The sequence below is a fragment of the Cnephaeus nilssonii genome, assembly GCF_951640355.1.
Source record: "Cnephaeus nilssonii genome assembly, chromosome: 14".
Lineage (NCBI taxonomy): Eukaryota > Metazoa > Chordata > Mammalia > Chiroptera > Vespertilionidae > Cnephaeus > Cnephaeus nilssonii.
This window is the reverse complement of record NC_137085.1, coordinates 25,531,040-25,541,541: the sequence shown is the minus strand read 5'-3', so window position 1 is coordinate 25,541,541 and position 10,502 is coordinate 25,531,040. Positions and strand designations below refer to the sequence as shown.

Sequence of the window (10,502 nt, the reverse complement as noted above, 5' to 3'; positions counted from 1 at the left end):
CTGGATGAGTAGTAACCAGCTCTATAATTATATTTGAAAAATCACTAGAAAATGCCCTGAGTTTGCCAGTTCTTGTGTCATAATAGCTACTAATAATGATAATGATAGGTACCACTTACTGGGTCTACTATGTGATGCTTACATATATGGTATTCTCTCTTATCTTTGCATGTGATATTTTCATCCCCACTTAACAGATGAAAATACTGAGATTCAGGAACCTGAATAACTTCCTGAAAGATCCAAAGTTATTAAGTGGGTAGGCACTTATTAAGTCTGACAGGGTCCAGATGAGAAATGATTGAAGAGTTTAGTGAATAGACCATTTTAGGGTATGAGCAGAGTTATAGAAAACCTGCAAGGAGGCATAAAACAACCCATGGATAGAAATAGCAGAAAGCTTTTACTATCCTTGGGCAAGAAGGGACAAGAAGGGCCAGTGGTCAGTAGGGCCTAGAGAGAAAGCTGTAGGAGAAGGACAGGTATCAGAAGCATCCATGGCCAAACTGTAGCCCAGCAGAGAGAGAGCTGGGAAAATAAATATCCTTACCTCACTTCCCCCCATCTGAATACCAGCAGTACCTTCTCTTGGCTAAACCCAACAAGAAGCAAGAGAGCAAATCTTAGGTCAACCTCCCAGCACACAGAGTAAGGTGGAGAAGGTTGCAATGTGCATCTGGAGGAAAATGGAGAACATCCCAGAGAGCTGATATTTGAACCCTGCTTTGCCTAACTCCAACTCTCTTTTCAAAATGCCATGACACCTTTATCTCAAACTAAGAGCTTATCATTTCAGTTTCTAATATCTTGGTCTCCAAATCCAAATTCTATACCCAGATATGCATCTTAGGCAGTGAATACTTCCCAGATAACCCTATTTCTTCTGAGTTATTCTTCCAAATAATGGCCTGAAGAAGCAGAGAAGAAAGCCATACCAGTGCCCATCAGTGCTGCAGTTTCCTGTTCAGCACAGAAGAATCCCTGGAGATACTGATGATAACATTTGCCCACACAAATGATTCATTGAGAGGCATATCTTAGCAGACTCTGCCACAGGCCATACAAGAATAATTCTCTCCTAATTGGATGCCTAGCCCAATCCACAATCCCTTCAAATCCTTTACTCCTATATTTTTCTCTTTGGCCTTTATTCTCCTTGCCTCATCTATTGCTTTCTTTTCTTTCTTTCTGTTTTGTTGTTGTTGTTTTAAGTCCTCACTTGAGGCTACATTTATTGATTTTAAAGGCAGGGAGGGAGGAAAGGAACAGTGATCAGTTGCCTCCCATACGTGCTCCAACTGGGGATTGAGCCTACAACCTAGGTATGTGCCCTGACTGGGAATCGAACCTGCAACGTTTTTGGTGTACGGGATGATGCCCCAACAAACCCCTTGGCCAGGGGTCATCTGCCTCTTTCTTAAGGAGGAGTACCAAGAGGCATTCATCAAGCTCTTTCACATCATCTTCAGTCAGGGAAATCTGTTAAGACTTCCCATGACTGCTGGTTACTGACTCACTATATAACCAACATGCCCTCATCTATGCAGGTTATTGTCCATGAGTTTCCCAAAGATGGGGAAATTGTAACTGTATTGGTCAGTTTCCAAGACAAGAATTGAGCAGTATCATTACTTTAAAAATTTATGTGAAATAAAACACAATTACATAGGCAGAAAATCCAAAATCTACAAAAAAAAAAAAAACCAAAAAACAAAAAAACACCCCACCACCCTGCTAAAACTAATAAGTGAATTTAGCAAGGTCACAAGTTACAAGGTAAATATATAAAATCAATTTTATTTCTTATGGTCTATCAATGAAAATTTGAAAACAAAATCAAAGGAACAATACCAATTATAATAATAGAAAATGAAATAAGACATATATGCAAGACCTGTACACTGAAAACTATAAAATTAAAAATATCTAAATAAATTAAAAGGTATACATGTTTATGAATTGCAAGTCTCAATATTATTAAAATATCAATTCTCTCCTAATTGATTTACAGATTCAATGCCATCCCTACCAAAATCTGAGCAGTCTTTCCTGGTAGAAATTGACACATTGATTCTAAACTGTATATGGAATTACAGATGATCTGGAATATCCAAAATCATTTTGAAATAAAAGCACAAAGTTGGAGGACTTGCCTACCTGACTTCAAGACTTACTATAAAACTGCAGTAATCAAAACAGTGTGATGTTGGTGTAATGACAGACAAATGGGTCAATGAAACAGATTAGAGAGTTCATGCATACATGTTTTCAACACAGCTGCCGAGATAATTCAATGAGGAAACGGCAGTCTTCCACCAATGTTGCAGTAATGACTGGATAGCTATATGGGAAAAATGAGCCTCAACCCTTACCTCACATCACACACAAAAAGTAACCTGGGATAGGCAGTGCCCTCAGCGATCCCCAGGCTCTGTCTCTTGCTTCTACAGTGCTTGGATGGAACAGCCCCAGGAATGCCCCTTCTTCCATGGATGCCTCTTCTTCCAGCCTCCGACCACCCCGCAGCCTATTTTCCAGTCAACACCTTCAGAATCACCTCAGCCATCCTCAGCCTCCAAGACCAGCCAGCACCGCTTTTTGTGTTGTTGTTGTTGTTGTTTTTTACTTTAACTCTTTATTGCAGAACAACTATGAGCTCCCAATTTCATCAGAATTATTTCAGCGAGGTGGAGGCTGCCGTCAACCACCTGGTCAATCTGCATCTGCGGGCCTCCTACACCTAACTCGCTCTGGGCTTCTATTTTGACCTCAATGATGTGGCTCTGGAGGGTGTGGGCCACTTCTTCCGAAAGTTGGCCAAGGAGAAGCATGAGGGCACCAAGCATCTCTTAAACATGCAAAACCAGTGTAGTGGCCACCTTAATTTCCAGGACGTGTGGAAGCCTTCCCAAGATGAGTGTGGGTGAAACTCAGGACACCATGGAAGTTACCATGGCCTTGGAGAAGAACCTGAACCAGGCCCTTTTAGATCTGCCTGCCCTGGGTTCTACCTGCCTAGACCTCTGTGACTTCCTGGATAAGGAGGTGAAACTTATCAGGAAGATGGGTGATAACTAACTAACCTCCTCAGGCTAGTGGGTCCCCAGGCTGGGCTGGGTGAGTATCTCTTTAAAGGCTCACCCTCAAGCACCACTAGGAGGCTTTGGAGCCCAGAGGCCTGCATTCCCCTAGTGTATGGCTTTTGCCAGAGCCTCTCCCTGAAACCACTAGTCATCTTTTTAACTACCCTGCAGCCCTCTCCCATGCATTGGACCAAATGGAAACAATAAAGCTTTTTGCAGGGGGGGGAAAAAAAAAAGAAAAACCCTGAAATAGATCACAGAATAAAACATAAAGCTACAACCATAGAGGAAAACGTAAGAGAAAATCTTTGAGACCTGGAAACAGGCAAAGATATTTTTACTCAGGACACAAAAGGCCTGAGACACAAAATAGAAAACGGATGAATTTAACAGCAATAGTCCTGAGGCCACTGCCCAAGCAGTTTAGGCCACCTTGGCACCCAGATGAGTCTCTCTCTACTTATTTTTGCCCTTGTGTTCACAAGCGTGTTGAACTGAACCTTGGCTGAAGCTTGAGGGAGAGTGCTCCAGCCCAGCCTATCAAAGTTCTCTGCATTAGCCTCAATCCCAGCTAACAATGAAATGCGAAACTGCCTTTGTTCTCTTAAATGCACATTTTAAAAAATATATTTTATTAATTTTTTACAGAGAGAAAGGGAGAGAGATAGAGAGTTAGAAACATCGATCAGCTGCCTCCTGCACACTCCCTACTGTGTATGTGCCCGCAACCAAGGTACATACCCTTGACCAGAATCGAACCTGGGACCCTTGAGTCCGCAGGCCAACGCTCTATCCACTGAGCCAAACCAGTTAGGGCTGTAAATGTACATTTTTGTAAATACACAAGAAAAGAAGAGGCTGAGCCAAGACAGAATTTCTGTTTTCCTGAGACCTACACCAAAATAATATCTAACACTGTCAATGCTCTGTGACTAGCATAGGCTTTATGCACTATTGTCACGTTTTGTCTCATTCCATGGTCTAAGAACAAGTGTCCCCTACTTGTTAAATTAGAATCTGTAAATGGAATTAATTAGAGGCCACATTTTCTGACCCTATCCTGAAGAAGGTAAATTCTTCCCAAGAGGATGTTTCAACCGTAATCCACACCGCCACCTTTAAATAACAGTTTCCCAGCTTGTTGTGGCTATTGTCCCCGTTACTGAAACTAAAGTCCCACTAAAGGACCCAACCCTGACTTAACTAAGGATATGGACATTGATAAAAATGTATCTCCACTTAGAGGGCCCACAGATGTTTTAACTGCGTGAAACTCCCGTAAGTTCCCCTTGAGGGTTAGGACAATGAGATGGACCATAGAAACCTAAAGATAAAAGCAGCTGAGCCCGAATACATCCTTTTTCAGAAAGAGCGCACATCAATGGTTTTATGGCTATGAATCCATTGACCCTACCTCTGACTTCGTCCCTTTCCAGCACTGGGCCTATGGACTTGAGTCTTTATTCTTCTGTATGAACCCAGCAGTTTCTGATCATGCTGAAACCTCCCCTCAGCCCCATAGGATTCTAGTGATGTCTACAGTTCCTTTGAATGTCCCAGCCATTGGTCACTTATTCTGTCCTTTAATAAGAGCACAGAGATGAGGAAGGCGTTTGAGGTTTTGCTGCAGCTCCGTCTCAGACTGTTCAGTTTAGTTCTTTACTGGCCCATGGAGACACAAAATGGTCCTTGACTTCCAGAAAATTACCCTAGAAACTAGAGCAAGTCCCATACTTTTTTGAGCTAAGACCTGCCCTGCTGACATGTGTAATGACTTCACATACACTCTGAACATGAGGAATGTCACATAAAATGTGTCTTCTGTTAGAGGCTGTGTTACTGAGATCTTCATTCTGAAAACAATGAAGTCCTACAAATTAAATAATTAGCAGGAACCTTACTTGAATTCTAGATTGAAACCCAAAATATAATGACTTAAGCAGTATGCTGTCTTGATCTCCTTTGTATTTCATTAAAGATGGTATTTCAGGTACTGTTTTAAAGTGTTTACTGTTTTCACTTAACAAAATAGCCCCTTCAACCAGACATCTGGGCCACTCCTCTAGCCAGAAAGGACACTCTACATTTTTTTAAATTGTATTTTATTGTTTAAAGTATTACATATAGTAGTACATATATCTCCTTTATTTTCCCCATTGACCTTCCCCAGCCTCCCTTATCCCCGTCACATGCAGGAAGGCTGGGGAGTGTTGGGCGGGGGGGAAGAGATAAACCGAAGGACTTGCATGCATGCATATAAGTACAACCAATGGACACAAGACACTGGGTAGGGGGGTAGGGATGAGGACATAGGACACTCTACATTTAATAAGCTTCGGAGACAATACTGAAATGGGTCCTCTGCTGTCCCCAGAGCCTTCTTGGACTCTACCCTCATTCTTCAGAGAAAGGGCTTATAAGTACCCTATTCTCAATATAAAAGTAAAGCCTTATAGCTGGTAAGTTAGACTTAATGCATGCTTAGCTTTCCACTCTTTTCCTCCTCACTCACCCCTACTCTGTCTCATTTGTCTACATGTTCACCTCCACACTAGATCCTAACCTCATTTGAAAACAAAAAACTGTGTCTCTCTTTTTGAGGAGGCCTCTAGCACTGTCTAGTTCAACGCTTTGCACACAATACATCCAAATACACATTTGAAAATAAATTGATCAATACTCTAAAGCCCCTCTCTCTCTCTCAAAAAAAAAATTATCCCTGGGAGCTGGATATGACCAGTAAGGACAGTGGGACCCTTGCTCCTTTGTCTGGGGTTTGGGCAAATGTGAAATGGTCAACAGAGAAGTGGGGTTACAAAAGGCACTGTTGTCAGAAATTGGAAAGTTGCTAATGTGAGCCCAGTCTTTCTCAGAGGCACCACTGGGAACTTGGGAATTACACACCATTAAGCCTCACCTCGGTATCAGGACAACAGATTGAGATTTAAAGAAGGACAGGCTAGTACAACACAGATAAGGTGGACGTGACACTAGGTCTCAGCATGGCTTTCCCTGGGGAGACTGAGCCTCTGCAGCCAGGGAGAGTTCTTTGATAAGGAGAATGAAGAAACAGACCTTTCAACACGGTCGTACTAGGATCAGATTTGCTCATGTTTTCAGCCAGTTTGGGTGGTGAGTAGAACACAGATGCTCTAGGAAGAAGTAATAGAAAAGTCTGCATGGGATCTTGCCCTGATTCAAGCATCTTTCTAGCAGAAAACAAATATGATTAACTTGGGTAGCAGTGGGCTGGGAATTCCTACAGTCGCTTGATAGAAGAAATACACTCTTGCCAGGTTTGTTATAGGGGATGTTCTGTTGGTGAATCTTATATCCCTACTAACTGTATTTTTTTAAAAAATATCAGACGAAGGACTTGTGTGCTTGCATATGAGCCTAACCAGTAATCACGGACAACAGGGGGAGGGGGGCATGCGTGTGGGGGGTTTGGGAAGGGAATGGGGGTGGGGTTGATGACAAATATGTGATACCTTAATCAATAAAGTAATTTAAAAAAATATATCAGACGGATATCCTTTTGGAGTAGAGACCAATACTCCAACAAAGTATACCAAAATATTGATCATAGGCAGGGTGCTAGACCCAAATGGCTGTTGATTCTTCCTACCTTGATAGCTTGCCAGCATCTGAAACACCTGGATCCCACACTAAATCATAGGCCCTCCCAAACTCACTTTCCCACCTAAGCTTTCTGTTTCTGAACTGTCCTCCCAGTCACAAAGGTGGGAAACACAGGAGCTACCTTTAATAACTCCCTCTTGGCAGTTCTACTCCACTTCTTCATATCCATGACCTCTGCCCTAGGTCAGATTTCATCAGGTCTCACTGGACTAAAATAATATCTTCCCAGTTGGTTTTTCTGCCTCTGATATTTCCCTTCAAGCTCATTCCATACAGTGCCTTCCAGTTCAGTCTTCAAGAAGCATTTATCATTGTGTCACACTCCTGCTCATAACTCTCAAAGGCTCCCCCTTGTCCAAGCAAAATCGAACTTTGTAACCTGGAATTCAAGAGCTGCATAATCTGGATCCAACATATTTTCCAAATCTTTCGTTATTCTCCTGAATTTCCACTTTTCTTGAAATTTAACATTAATTAAAACAATATCTACTAGTTATTGAATATAGGCCATTTTCTCTATCTCTATTTCTCTCTCTCCCTCAGCCCCTCTATGAGATATATACATTGATCCCACATGACATAAGAGAAAATGGAAATTGAAGTCCAAACAGATCAAATAACCAGCCAAAGGCCATCTGATCAGTAGGTGGAGGTCACTACTTCCAAAGCTCAGGTTTTTGGCCACAGCCTCTGCCCCCTATAATTTCCCAGTTCAGGGAGTACTTGTACTGCCTCCTCTTCCCTATAGAGGGGAAATGTTTATGTTACTCCTGCCCGATGCTTTTAGTTCCTTAAAGTTTTGTACAACCTGGAACTAACTAGGAGTTAGTGGGGACTGGTTCACGATGGACCAGGGACTCAGGGGCACAATGGATTGGGGTGGGAAGTTATTGTGAGAAAAACTTGGATCAGTCAAGAAATGAGTGGAAGACCAACAGGAGAAGAGTCAGGTGTGGCCTTGCATGATGAAATAGAGAAATGCTGTGATGAGAGGCCCAATCAAATATTCTAACTATGGCCCTTGTACCTGTGATACCAGAATGGGCCAGGGTCTCAAGCAGCGTCTGCCTGGTCTCAGGGAGACCAAGAAGTCTGCTGGAGGTTTGCAAACAGATCTCGAGAGCCTTCTTCTTGTCTCCCAATATTCAAAAAGAGTATTCTTAGCTCATCCCAAATTATTTTTTTATCCAAAATAAGTCTTCCAATTAAAAAAGTCAACTCTCAGTCTTTTTAAATATGCTAAATTAAAATGTGCAAAATGACTATTCTCTTCTTCCTTTAAAGAGAAACAGAGAAGCCTTTACATCTGCTTTTTCATATTTCAGAGAAAAAAAAATGGAGCAAATGATATGATTGAAGCCAAAGTTGTCTATAAAGTGTGAAAGCACTTCCTTTCCTTTCCCAGGAGCCAGGGCTAACACTAGGAGAGAGAGGAAATTAGCATGAAGGTTTTACTTAAATTACAAGATGGGTAAAGACCTTGCCCAAAGATGATATCTCCCTGTCTCCTGTGACAGACAATGAATGGCTTTCAAGACCAAGGTCATTCTCTTTGTTATGTAAATAGCTTCCAAGAAGCTCATAGAGTGCTCTATTGGAATGAGTGCCATGGTGCTGAGAGCATGCTGACCCAGGAGTTTAGAGTCTTCCCACTGCTACCTATGCACCTCTTGACTTAGTTTGATTCTCTGTTTCCCCATTTTCAAAAAACCTAGAACCTATGCCACAGAATATCTATGAAGATTAAATGAGATGACGATGGGGAAATTGCTTTATAAGGTGAAACGCACAAGATGCATGTTTGCACAAGATACTAGATTGACCTAGAATTGATGCTTCTGTATCCACAGTCTAACCCTTGGCTGAAGTAGTAACAACAGTAAAGGCAGAAGGGTGTCCTCAGGTCACAGAATGCAGTGAGACAGAAACTTTAGGCAGGTCTTGAAAGCATCTTAAAGCACAGTGGACGGGAGCCCTTCCTTTATCTGACTATAACTACCCCGCATTCATCTATTTGAAAAATTTTCAGAGTGGGAGTAAGAAAACACATTATTGTTATAATTTTCTTTATAATCCAATCAAGAGACAAAAGAACTTTTTAAAAATTACATTAAAGACATATACATTTATCCTCTATAATAAAGAAGTAATATGCAAATTGACTGTCACTCCAACACACAAGATGGCTGCTCCCATGTGGTCAAAGATGGCCACCCCCATGTGGACACAAAATGGCTTCCACAAGATGGCTGGTAGGGGAGGGCATTTGGGAGGGACCAGGCCTGCAAGGGAGGGCAGTTGAGGGCGATCAGGCCTGCAGGGGAGGCAGTTAGGGGTGACCGGGCCAGCAGAGGAGGGCAGTTGGGGGGGACCAGGCCTGTAGGGGAGGGCAGTTGGGGGGACCATGCCTGCAGGGGAGGGCAGTTGGGGGGGACCAGGCCTGCAGGGGAGGGAAGTTGGGGGGGACCAGGCCTGCAGGGGAGGGCAGTTGGGGGTGACCAGACCAGCAGGGGAGCATCCCTTGAGGGGTCCCAGATAGGAGATGGTACAGGCTGGGCTGAGGGACACATACTCCCTCCTGTGCACGAATTTCATGCACCAGGCCTCTAGTAGTTACATACGTATGTAAGTCATAGGTTATTTTCTATTTGAGAAATACTTACATATATACATATACATGTATATATACCACAAATATAAGTAATCATATGTGTGTGTGTGTGTGTGTGTGTGTGTGTGTGTGTGTGTGTGTGTATATATATATATATATATATATATATATATATGAAAGGTAATATATTCAATTCTTGTGTACATCCCCAGTTGGTTGCCTACCAGTTCCTTAAACTCAAAGCCAAAAGTGGAGAAAGAAACTTAGTGGTTTAAAACAATTTATTGTTTTTCACAACTCTGTGGCTTGGTTGGATAGTTCTTCTTGCCTGAGATCATTACTGTGGTTCATTCAGCTGGCAAATCTGGGGGCTGGGCTCAGCTGGGGCTGTTGACTGAAGGGCTCTGTTTCCCTGCCCAGGGCCTTGGGCTTTCTCATGGCATGATGGTCTCGAGACACTTTTCCAAAAAGAAGCATTGCGAGAGTGTGAAAACAGAAGCCACAAGGCTTCTTAAAGCCTGGACTCTGAAGCTATAGTGCCACTTCAGCTATGTGTGTGTGAAGAAAAGCTAATATATTCAATAAAAGTTGAAGCAAGTCACCGGGCCAGCCCAGGTTCAGGAGAGAGAAAACAGACTCCACCTGCTGAGATAGCTACAAGTATCACTGCAAAAGGCATGCAAGATGAGCGATATTATTGCAGCCATCTTTGGAAATAATCTGCCCCATCTGCTCCAGTCCTTCCTTCCTTTCTTTCTTTTCATTAAACTTATAATAACTGAGCATCTTCTATGAGCCAAGCCCTCTTCTAGGTGCCAGGGACAAACTCAACCAAGACAGATCAGACCCCTCCCCAAATGGATCTTAACTCTAGTGGAAGTAAGCAAATAGATGAATAAGCTCATTTCAGCTAGAATGAGGTGAATAAAAACCTGAGGTTGGAGATGAGGAAGGAGTGAGACAACTTTAGACTAACTGAATCAAAGAAGCCTCTTGAAAGTGGTGATGTGTGAGCCAAGTGTAAAAGCTCAGAGGCAGGAGCAGATATGGGCATGCACAGCTGCAGCATCATGACTTGGGGAGAAGGGCAGGGCACGTGTTTCCCATATCAGCCACAGACAAAACTGTGCATCAACCTTTCAAGCTAGAAATGTCAGCGTCATTCT

The 10,502-nt window shown here is 42.6% G+C and overlaps 1 pseudogene across 1 annotated transcript; it reads left to right on the top strand.

The window, feature by feature from the left end:
- Positions 1-2,651: 2,651 nt before the first annotated feature.
- LOC307111149 (ferritin light chain-like) lies at positions 2,652-3,157 on the top strand (annotated as a pseudogene). The gene has a single exon. The product of its transcript is annotated as a ferritin light chain-like (transcript).
- The last annotated feature ends 7,345 nt before the right edge of the window (positions 3,158-10,502 follow it).